The following is a 12,009-nucleotide window of genomic DNA, read 5'->3' as shown; positions in this document are numbered from 1 at the left end:
GCCGAGTCGGGCTAGTTTGATGGTGCAAAGTGGCTCCTGCAATATGCCATCCAGAAGCGGGGCAGCTTGCTTTTGTTTGCCAGGGAAACGGGCCGAGCTTTGTGTCTGGGGGCCTAAGGCTGGGAGTGACCAGCTGGCTCCTGAAAAGCTACGATAGGCAGGATGGTGACCAGACCCATGGTGGCACCAGTGCCAAGTCGGGGTGGTTTGATGGTGCAAAGTGGCTCCTGCAATCTGCCATCCTGACGCGGGGCAGCGGATTTTTGTTTCCAAGAGAAATGGTCCGTGGTTTTTTTTTGGGGCTATATGGCTGGGCGTGGCCTGCTGGCTCCTTAAAAAGCTACGATAGGCAGGATGGTTCCCTGACCCAAGGTGGCACCAGTGCCAAGTCGGGCGGCTTTCGTAGTACAAAGTGCGTCCTAAAATTTGCCATCCAGAAGAGGTTCAGTTGAGTTTTGTTTACCAGAGAAAAGGGCCGTGGTTTGTTTTTGGGGGCATATGGCTGATAGTGGCCGTCTGGCCCCTGAAAATCCACGATAGGCAGGATGGTTCCCAGACCAGAGGTGGCACCAGTGCCAAGTCGGGCTGGTTTGATAGTACTAAATAGCACCTGCAATCTGCCATGCAGAAGCGGGGCAGCTTACTTTTGTTTGCCAGGGAAACGGGCCGAGGTTTGTGTCTGGGGGCCTATGGCTGGGAGTGACCGCCTGGCTCCTGAAAAGCTACGATAGGCAGGATGGTGACCAGACCCATGGTGGCACCAGTGCCAAGTTGGGCTGGTTTGATAGTACCAAGTGGCTCCTGCAATCTGCCATCAAAAAGTTGGCAGGCGAGTTTTGTTTTCCAGGGAAAAGCGCCGTTGCTTTTGTTTAGAGGCCTGTGGCAGGGAGTGGCCGCCTGTCCTCGTAGAATATACGTTACGCAGCATGGTTCCCAGAGCCAAGGTGGCACCAGGGCCAAGTCGGGCTGGTTTGATAGTACCAAGTGCATCCTGCAATCAGCCATCCAAAAAGCGGGGCAGCTTACTTTTGTTTGCCAGGGAAACGGGCCGAGGTTTGTGTCTGGGGGCCTATGGCAGGGAGTGACTGGCTGGCTCCTGAAAAGCTACGATAGGCAGGATGTTTACCAGACCCATGGTGGCACCAGTGCCAAGTTGGGCTGATTTCATAGTACCAAGTGGCTCCTGCAATCTGCCATCCAGAATCGGGGCAGCTTACTTTTGTTTTCCAGGGAAACGGGCCGAGCTTTGTGTCTGGGGGCCTATGGCTGGGAGTGACCGGCTGGCTCCTGAAATGCTACGATAGGCAGGATGGTGACCAGACCCATGGTGGCACCAGTGCCAAGTTGGGCTGGTTTGATAGTACCAAGTGGCTCCTGCAATCTGCCATCAAAATGTTGGCAGGCGAGTTTTGTTTTCCAGGGAAAAGCGCCGTTGTTTGTGTTTGGGGGCCTGTGGCTCAGAGTGGCCGGGTGGCTGCTTAGAATCCACGATACGCAGGATGGTTCCCAGACCCAAGGTGGCACCAGTGCCAAGTCGGGCTGGTTTGACACTACCAAGTGGCTCCTGCACTCTGCCATCCAGAATCGGGGCAGCTTAATTTTGTTTGCCAGGGAAACGGTCCGAGGTTTGTGTCTGGAGGCCTATGGCTGGGAGTGACCGGCTGGCTCCTGAAAAGCTACGATAGGCAGGATGGTTCCCAGATCCAAGATGGCACCAGTGCCAAGTCGGGGTGGTTTGATGGTGCAAAGTGGCTCCTGCAATCTGCCATCCTGACGCGGGGCAGCGGATTTTTGTTTCCAAGAGAAATGGTCCGTGGTTTGTTTTTGGGGCTATATGGCTGGGCGTGGCCTGCTGGCTCCTTAAAAAGCTACGATAGGCAGGATGGTTCCCTGACCCAAGGTGGCACCAGTGCCAAGTCGGGCGGTTTTCGTAGTACAAAGTGCGTCCTAAAATTTGCCATCCAGAAGAGGTTCAGTTGAGTTTTGTTTTCCAGAGAAAAGGGCCGTGGTTTGTTTTTGGGGGCATATGGCTGATAGTGGCCGTCTGGCCCCTGAAAATCCACGATAGGCAGGATGGTTCCCAGACCAGAGGTGGCACCAGTGCCAAGTCGGGCTGGTTTGATAGTACTAAATAGCACCTGCAATCTGCCATGCAGAAGCGGGGCAGCTTACTTTTGTTTGCCAGGGAAACGGGCCGAGGTTTGTGTCTGGGGGCCTATGGCTGGGAGTGACCGCCTGGCTCCTGAAAAGCTACGATAGGCAGGATGGTGACCAGACCCATGGTGGCACCAGTGCCAAGTTGGGCTGGTTTGATAGTACCAAGTGGCTCCTGCAATCTGCCATCAAAAAGTTGGCAGGAGAGTTTTGTTTTCCAGGGAAAAGCGCCGTTGTTTGTGTTTGGGGGTCTGTGGGTGGGAGTGGCCGGCTGGCTCCTTAGAACACACGATACGCAGGATGGTTCCCAGACCAGAGGTGGCACCAGTGACAAGTCGGGCTGGTTTGATGGTGAAAAGTGGTTCCTGCAATCTGCCATCCTGAAGCGGGGCAGCTTACATTTGTGTACCAGGGAAACGGGCCGAGGTTTATGACTGGGGGCCTAGGGCTAGGAGTGACCGGCTGGCTCCTGAAAAGCAACAATAGGCAGGATGGTTCCCAGACCCAAGGTGGCACCAGTGCCAAATTGGGCTGGTTTGATGGTACCAACTGGCTCCTGCAATCTGCCATCTAAAAGTTGTCAGGCGAGTTTTGTTTTCCAGGGAAAAGTGCCATTGTTTGTGTTTGGGGGACTGTGGCTGGGAGTGGCCGGCTGGCTCCTTAGAACACACGATACGCAGCATGGTTCCCAGACCCAAGGTGGCACCAGTGCCAAGTCGGGCTGGTTTGATAACACCAAGTGGCTCCTGCAATCTGCCATCCAGAAGCAGGGCAGCTTACTTTTGTTTTCCAGGGAAACGGACCGAGGTTTTTTTCTGGGGGCCTATGGCTGGGAGTGACCGGCTGGCTCCTGAAAAGCTACGATAGGCAGGATGGTGACCAGACCCATGGTGGCACCAGTGCCAAGTTGGGCTGATTTGATAGTACCAAGTGGCTCCTGCAATCTGCCATCAAAAATTCAGCAGGCGAGTTTTGTTTTCCAGGGAAAAGCGCCGTTGATTGTGTCTGGGGGCCTGGTGCTGGAGTGGCCGGCTGGCTCCTTAGAATCCACGATACGCAGGATGGTTCCCAGACCTGAGGTGGCACCAGTGCCAAGTCGGGCTAGTTTGATGGTGTAAAGTGGCTCCTGCAATCTGCCATCCAGAAGCGGGGTAGGTTACTTTTTTTTGCCAGGGAAACTGGCCGAGGATTTCTCTGGGGCCCTATGGCAGAGAGGGACCGGCTGGCTCCTGAAAAGCTATGATAGGCAGGATGGTGACCAGACCCATGGTGGCACCAGTGCCGAGTTGGGCTGATTTGATAGTACCAAGTGGCTCCTGCAATCTGCCATCAAAGTGTTGGCAGGCGAGTTTTGTATTCCAGGGAAAAGCGCCGTTGTTTGTGTTTGGGGGCCTGTGGCTGGGAGTGACCGGCTGGCTCCTTAGAATCCACGATACGCAGGATGGTTCCCAGACCCAAGGTGGCACCAGTGCCAAGTTGGGCTGGTTTGATAGTACCAAGTGGCTCCTGCAATCTGCCATCCAGAAGCGGGACAGCTTACTTTTGTTTGCCAGGGAAACGGGTCGAGCTTTGTGTCTGGGGGCCTATGGCTGGGAGTGACCGGCTAGGACCTGAAAAGCTAAGATAGGCAGGATGGTGACCAGACCCATGGTGGCAGCAGTGCCAAGTTGGGCTGGTTTGATAGTACCAAGTGGCTCCTGCAATCTGCCATCAAAATTTGGCAGGCGAGTTTTGTTTTCCAGGGAAAAGCGCCGTTGTTTGTGTTTGGGGGCCTGTGGCTTGGAGTGGCCGGCTGGCTCCTTAGAATCCACGATACGCAGCATGGTTCCCAGACCAGAGGTGGCACAAGTGCCAAGTCTGGCTAGTTTGATGGTGCAAAGTGGCTCCTGCAATCTGCCATCCAGAAGCGGGGCAGCTTACTTTTCTTTGCCAGGGAAACGGGCCGAGGTTTTTGTCTGGGGGCCTATGGCTTGGAGTGACCGGCTGGCTCCTGAAAAGCTACGATAGGCAGGATGGTGAGCAGACCCATGGTGGCACCAGTGCCAAGTTGGGCTGGTTTGATAGTACCAAGTGGCTCCTGCAATCTGCCATCAAAATGTTGGCAGGCGAGTTTTGTTTTCCAGGGAAAAGCGCCGTTGTTTGTGTTTGGGGGCCTGTGGCTGGGAGTGGCCGGCTGGCTGCTTAGAATCCACGATACGCAGGATGGTTCCCAGACCAGAGGTGGCACCAGTGCCAAGTCGGGCTGGTTTGATAATACCTAGTGGATCCTGCAATCTGCCATCCAGAAGCGGGACAGCTTACTTTTGTTTGCCAGGGAAACGGGCCGAGCTTTGTGTCTGGGCGCCTATGGCTTGGAGTGACCGGCTAGGTCCTGAAGAGCTACGATAGGCAGGATGGTGACCAGACCCATGGTGGCACCAGTGCCAAGTTGGGCTGATTTGATAGTACCAAGTGGCTCCTGCAATCTGCCATCAAAATGTTGGCAGGCGAGTTTTGTTTTCCAGGGAAAAGCGCCGTTGTTTGTGTTTGGGGGCCTGTGGCTGGGAGTGGCCGGCTGGCTCCTTAGAATCCACGATACGCGGCATGGTTCCCAGACCAGAGGTGGCACCAGTGCCAAGTTGGGCTGGTTTGATGGTGCAAAGTGGCTCCTGCAATCTGCCATCCAGAAGCGGGGCAGCTTACTTTTCTTTGCCAGGGAAACGGGCCGAGGTTTTTCTCTGGGGGCCTATGGCTGGGAGTGACCGGCTGGCGCCTGAACAGCTACGATAGGCAGGATGGTGACCAGACCCATGGTGGCACCAGTGCCAAGTTGGGCTGATTTGATAGTAGCAAGGGGCTCCTGCAATCTGCCATCAAAATGTTGGCAGGCGAGTTTTGTTTTCCAGGGAAAAGCGCCGTTGTTTGTGTTTGGGGGCCTGTGGCTGGGAGTGGCCGGCTGGCTCCTTAGAATCCACAATACGCAGCATGGTTCCCAGGCCAGAGGTGGCACCAGTGCCAAGTCGGGCTGGTTTGATAGTACCAAGTGTCTCCGGCAATCTGCCATCCAGAAGAGGGGTAGGTTACTTTTGTTTGCCAGGGAAACGGGCCGAGCTTTGTGTCTGGGCGCCTATGGCTGGGAGTGACCTGCTAGGTCCTGAAAAGCTACGATAGGCAGGATGGTGACCAGACCCATGGTGGCACCAGTGTCAAGTTGGGCTGGTTTGATAGTACCAAGTGGCTCCTGCAATCCGCCATCAAAAAGTGGGAGGGCGAGTTTTGTTTTCCAGGGAAAAGCGCCGTTGTTTGTGTTTGGGGGCCTGTGGCAGGGAGTGGCCTGCTGGCTGCTTAGAATCCACGATACGCAGGATGGTTCCCAGACCCAAGGTGGCACCAGTGCCAAGTTGGGCTGGTTTGATAGTACCAAGTGGTTCCTGCAATCTGCCATCCAGAAGCGGGGTAGCTTACTTTTGTTTGCCAGGGAAACGGGCCGAGTATTGTGTCTGGGGGCCTATGGCTGCGAGTGACCGGCTGGCTCCTGAAAACTACGATAGGCAGGATGGTGACCAGACCCATGGTGGCACCAGTGCCAAGTTGGGCTGATTTGATAGTACCAAGTGGCTCCTGCAATCTGCCATCAAAAAGTTGGCAGGCGAGTTTTGTTTTCCAGGGAAAAGCGCCGTTGATTGTGTCTGGGGGCCTGTGGCTGGAGTGGCCGGCTGGCTCCTTAGAATCCACGATACGCAGGATGGTTCCCAGACCTGAGGTGGCACCAGTGCCAAGTCGGGCTAGTTTGATGGTGCAAAGTGGCTCCTGCAATCTGCCATCCAGAAGCGGGGTAGCTTACTTTTGTTTGCCAGGGAAACGGGCCGAGCTTTGTGTCTGGGCGACTATGGCTTGGAGTGACCGGCTAGGTCCTGAAAAGCTACGATAGGCAGGATGGTGACCAGACCCATGGTGGCACCAGTGCCAAGTTGGGCTGATTTGATAGTACCAAGTGGCTCCTGCAATCTGCCATCAAAAAGTTGGCAGGCGAGTTTTGTTTTCCAGGGAAAAGCGCCGTTGTTTGTGTTTGGGGGCCTGTGGCTGGGAGTGGCCGGCTGGCTCCTTAGAATCCACGATACGCGGCATGGTTCCCAGACCAGAGGTGGCACCAGTGCCAAGTTGGGCTGGTTTGATAGTACCAAGTGCGTCCTGCAATCTGCCATCCAGAAGCGGGGCAGCTTACTTTTGTTTGCCAGGGAAACGGGCCGAGGTTTGTGTCTCAGGGCCTATGGCTGGGAGTGACCGGCTGGCTCCTGAAAAGCTACGATAGGCAGGATGGTGACCAGACCCATGGTGGCACCAGTGCCAAGTTGGGCTGGTTTGATAGTACCAAGTGGCTCCTGCAATCTGCCATCAAAAATTTGGCAGGCGAGTTTGTTATCCAGGGAAAAGCGCCGTTGTTTGTGTTTGGGGGCCTGTGGCTGGGAGTGGCCGGCTGGCTAATTAGAATCCACGACAGGCAGGATGGTTCCCAGACCAGAGGTGGCACCAGTGCCAAGTCGGGCTGGTTTGATGTTGAAAAGTGGCTCCTGCAATCTGCCATCCAGTAGCGGGATAACTTACTTTTGTTTGCCAGGGAAACGGGCCGAGGTTTTTGTCTGGGGGCCTATGGCTGGGAGTGTTTGGCTGGCTCCTGAAAAGCTACGATAGGCAGTTTGGTGACCAGACCCATGGTGGCACCAGTGCCAAGTTGGGCTGGTTTGATAGTACCAAGTGGCTCCTGCAATCTGCCATCAAAATGTTGGCAGGCGAGTTTTGTTTTCCAGGGAAAAGCGCCGTTGTTTGTGTTTGGGGGCCTGTGGCTGGGAGTGGCCGGCTGTCTCCTTAGAATCCACGATACGCAGGATGGTTCCCAGACCAGAGGTGGCACCAGTGCCAAGTCGGGCTGGTTTGATGGTGCAAAGTGGCTCCTGCAATCTGCCATCCAGAAGCGGGGTAGCTTACTTTTGTTTCCCAGGGAAACGGGCCGAGGTATTTGTCTGGGGGCCTATGGCTCGGAGTGACTGGCTGGCTACTGAAAAGCTACGATAGGCAGGATGGTTACCAGACTCATGGTGGCACCAGTGCCAAGTCGGGCTGGTTTGATGATACTAAATAGCTCCTGCAATCTGCCATCCAGACGCGGGGCAGCGGATTTTTGTTTGCTGGAGAAAAGTTCCGTGGTTTTTTTTTGGGGGTATATGGCTGGACGTGGCCGGCTGGCTCCTTAAAAAGATCGATACGCAGGATTGTTCCCTGATCCAAGGTGGCATCAGTGCCAAGTCGGGCTGTTTTCGTAGTACCAAGTGCGTCCTGCAATTTGCCATCCAGAAGAGGGGCAGTTGAGTTCTGTTTGCCAGAGAAAAGGGCCGTGGTATGTGTTTGGGGGCATATGGTTGAGAGTGGCCGGCTGGCCCCTGAAAATCCACGATAGGCAGGATGGTTCCCAGAACCAAGGTGGCACCAGTGCCATGTTGGCCTGGTTTGATAGTACCATGTGGCTCCTGCAATCTGCCATCCAGAAGCGGGGCAGCTTACTTTTGTTTGCCAGGGAAACGGGCCGAGGTATTTGTCAGGGGGCCTATGGCTGGGAGTGACCGGCTGGCTCCTGAAAAGCTACGATAGGCAGGATGGTGACCAGACCCATGGTGGCACCAGTGCCAAGTTGGGCTGGTTTGATAGTACCAAGTGGCTCCTGCAATCTGCCATCAAAAATTTGTCAGGCGAGTTTTGTTTTCCAGGGAAAAGCGCCGTTGTTTTTGTTTAGAGGCCTGTGGCTGGGAGTGGCCGGCTGCCTCCTTTGAACCCAGGATACGTAGGATGGTTCCCAGAGCCAAGGTGGCACCAGTGCGAAATTGGGCTGGTTTGATAGTACCAAGTGGCTCCTGCAATCTGCCATCCAAAAGCGGGGCAGCTTACTTTTGTTTCCCAGGGAAACGGGCCGAGGTATTTGTCTGGGGGCCTATGGCTGGGAGTGACAGGCTGGCTACTGAAAAGCTACGATAGGCAGGATGGTTACCAGACTCATGGTAGCACCAGTGCCAAGTCGGGCTGGTTTATAATACTAAATAGCTCCTGAAATCTGCCATTCAGACGCGGGGCAGCGGATTTTTGTTTGCTGGAGAAAAGTTCCGTGGTTGTTTTTTGGGGGTATATGGCTGGGCGGGGCCGGCTGGCTCCTTAAAAAGATCGATACGCAGGATTGTTCCCTGACCCAAGGTGGCATCAGTGCCAAGTCGGGCTGTTTTCGTAGTACCAAGTGCGTCCTGCAATTTGCCATCCAGAAGAGGGGCAGTTGAGTTTTGTTTGCCAGAGAAAAGGCCCGTGGTATGTGTTTGGGGGCATATGGCTGAGAGTGGCCGGCTGGCCCCTGAAAATCCACGATAGGCAGGATGGTTCCCAGACCCATGGTGGCACCAGTGCCAAGTTGGGCTGATTTCATAGTACCATGTGGCTCCTGCAATCTGCCATCCAGAAGCGGGGCAGCTTACTTTTGTTTGCCAGGGAAACGGGCCGAGGTATTTGTCTGGGGGCCTATGGCTGGGAGTGACCGGCTGGCTCCTGAAAAGCTACGATAGGCAGGATGGTGACCAGACCCATGGTGGCACCAGTGCCAAGTTGGGCTGGTTTGATAGTACCAAGTGGCTCCTGCAATCTGCCATCAAAAAGTTGGCAGGCGAGTTTTGTTTTCCAGGGAAAAGCGCCGTTGCTTTTGTTTAGAGGCCTGTGGCAGGGAGTGGACGCCTGTCCTCGTAGAATCTACGTTACGCAGCATGGTTCCCAGAGCCAAGGTGGCACCAGGGCCAAGTCGGGCTGGTTTGACAGTACCAAGTGGCTCCTGCACTCTGCCATCCAGAATCGGGGCAGCTTAATTTTGTTTGCCAGGGAAACGGTCCGAGGTTTGTGTCTGGGGGCCTATGGCTGGGAGTGACCGGCTGGCTCCTGAAAAGCTACGATAGGCAGGATGATTCCCAGATCCAAGATGGCACCAGTGCCAAGTCGGGGTGGTTTGATGGTGCAAAGTGGCTCCTGCAATCTGCCATCCTGACGCGGGGCAGCGGATTTTTGTTTCCAAGAGAAATGGTCCGTGGTTTGTTTTTGGGGCTATATGGCTGGGCGTGGCCTGCTGGCTCCTTAAAAAGCTACGATAGGCAGGATGGTTCCCTGACCCAAGGTGGCACCAGTGCCAAGTCGGGCGGTTTTCGTAGTACAAAGTGCGTCCTAAAATTTGCCATCCAGAAGAGGTTCAGTTGAGTTTTGTTTACAGAGAAAAGGGCCGTGGTTTGTTTTTGGGGGCATATGGCTGATAGTGGCCGTCTGGCCCCTGAAAATCCACGATAGGCAGGATGGTTCCCAGACCAGAGGTGGCACCAGTGCCAAGTCGGGCTGGTTTGATAGTACTAAATAGCACCTGCAATCTGCCATGCAGAAGCGGGGCAGCTTACTTTTGTTTGCCAGGGAAACGGGCCGAGGTTTGTGTCTGGGGGCCTATGGCTGGGAGTGACCGCCTGGCTCCTGAAAAGCTACGATAGGCAGGATGGTGACCAGACCCATGGTGGCACCAGTGCCAAGTTGGGCTGGTTTGATAGTACCAAGTGGCTCCTGCAATCTGCCATCAAAAAGTTGGCAGGAGAGTTTTGTTTTCCAGGGAAAAGCGCCGTTGTTTGTGTTTGGGGGTCTGTGGGTGGGAGTGGCCGGCTGGCTCCTTAGAACACACGATACGCAGCATGGTTCCCAGACCCAAGGTGGCACCAGTGCCAAGTCGGGCTGGTTTGATGGTGAAAAGTGGTTCCTGCAATCTGCCATCCTGAAGCGGGGCAGCTTACATTTGTGTACCAGGGAAACGGGCCGAGGTTTATGACTGGGGGCCTAGGGCTAGGAGTGACCGGCTGGCTCCTGAAAAGCAACAATAGGCAGGATGGTTCCCAGACCCAAGGTGGCACCAGTACCAAGTTGGGCTGGTTTGATGGTACCAACTGGCTCCTGCAATCTGCCATCTAAAAGTTGCCAGGCGAGTTTTGTTTTCCAGGGAAAAGCGCCGTTGTTTGTGTTTGGGGGACTGTGGCTGGGAGTGGCCGGCTGGCTCCTTAGAATCCACGATACGCAGGATGGTTCCCAGACCCAAGGTGGCACCAGTGCCAAGTCGGGCTGGTTTGATGGTGCAAAGTGGCTCCTGCAATCTGCCATCCAGAAGTGCGGTAGCTTACTTTTGTGTGCCAGGGAAACAGGCCGAGGTTTGTGTCTGGGGGCCTATGGCTGGGAGTGACCGGCTGGCTCCTGAAAAGCTACGATAGGCAGGATGGTGACCAGACCCATGGTGGCACCAGTGCCAAGTTGGGCTGGTTTGATAGTACCAAGTGGCTCCTGCAATCTGCCATCAAAAAGTTGGCAGGCGAGTTTTGTTTTCCAGGGAAAAGCGCCGTTGTGTGTGTTTTGGGGCCTGTGGCTGGGAGTGGCCAGCTGGCTCCTTAGAATCCACGATACGCAGGATGGTTCCCAGACCCAAGGTGGCACCAGTGCCAAGTCGGGCTGGTTTGTTAGTACCAAGTGGTTCCTGCAATCTGCCATCCAGAAGCGGGGCAGCTGAATTTTGTTTGCCAGAGAAAAAGGCTGTTGTTTGTGTTTCGGGGCCTGTGGCTGGCAGTGGACGGCTGGCTCCTGAAAATCCATGATACGCAGCATGGTTCCCAGACTCAAGGTGGCACCAGTGCCAAGTACGGCTGGTTTCATAGTACCCAGTGGCTCCTGCAATCTGCCATCCAGAAGAGGGGCAGTTGAGTTTTGTTTTCAAGAGAAAAGGGCCGTGGTTTGTGTTTGGGGCCTATGGCTGAGAGTGACCGGCCTACCCCTGAAAATCCACTATACGCCGGATGGTTCCCAGATCCAAGGTGGCACCAGTGCCATGTTGTGCTGGTGTGATAGTCCCAAGTGGCTCCTGCAATCTGCCATCCAGAAGTGGGGCAGCTGAATTTTGTTTGCCAGAGAAAAAGGCTGTGGTTTTTGTTTGGGGGCCTATGGCTGGGAGTGGCCGGCTGGCTCCTGAAAATCCATGATACGCATCATGGTTCCCAGACCCAAGGTGGCACCAGTGCCAAGTGGGGCTGGTTTCACAGTGTCAAGTGCCTCCTGCAATCTCCCATCCAGAAGCGGGGCAGCTGAGTTTTGTTTGCCTGTGAAACGGGCCGTTGTTTTTGATTGGGGTCTGTGGCCGAGAGTGTTCAGCTGGCTCCTGACAATCCACAATACACAGGATGATTCCCAGACCCAAGGTGGCACCAGTGCCAAGTCGTGCTGGTTTGATAGTACCAAGTGGCTCCTGCAATCTGCCATCCAGAAGCGGTGCAGCTGAGTTTTGTTTGCCAGAGGAAAGGGCCGTGGGTTGTGTTCGGGGGCATATGGCTGGGAGTGGCCGGCTGTCTCATTAAAAAGATCGATACGCACGATGGTTCCCAGACCCAAGGTGGCACCAGTGCCAAGTCGGGCTGTTTTTATAGCACCAAGTGCGTCCTGCAATTTGCCATCCAGAAGAGGGGCAGTTGAGTTTTGTTTGCCAGAGAAAAGCGCCGTTGTTTGTGTTGGGGGGCTTGTGGCTGGGAGTGGCCGGCTGGCTGCTTAGAATCCACGATACGCGGCATGGTTCCCAGACCAGAGGTGGCACCAGTGACAAGTCGGGCTGGTTTGATAGTACCAAGTGCGTCCTGCAATCTGCCATCCAGAAGCGGGGCAGCTTACTTTTGTTTGCCAGGGAAACGGGCCGAGGTTTGTGTCTCAGGGCCTATGGCTGGGAGTGACCGGCTGGCTCCTGAAAAGCTACGATAGGCAGGATGGGGAGCAGACCCATGGTGGCACCAGTGC

Source organism: Melospiza melodia, chromosome 5, assembly GCF_035770615.1.
Source record: "Melospiza melodia melodia isolate bMelMel2 chromosome 5, bMelMel2.pri, whole genome shotgun sequence".
NCBI lineage: Eukaryota > Metazoa > Chordata > Aves > Passeriformes > Passerellidae > Melospiza > Melospiza melodia.
This window is presented reverse-complemented; position numbering follows the sequence as displayed.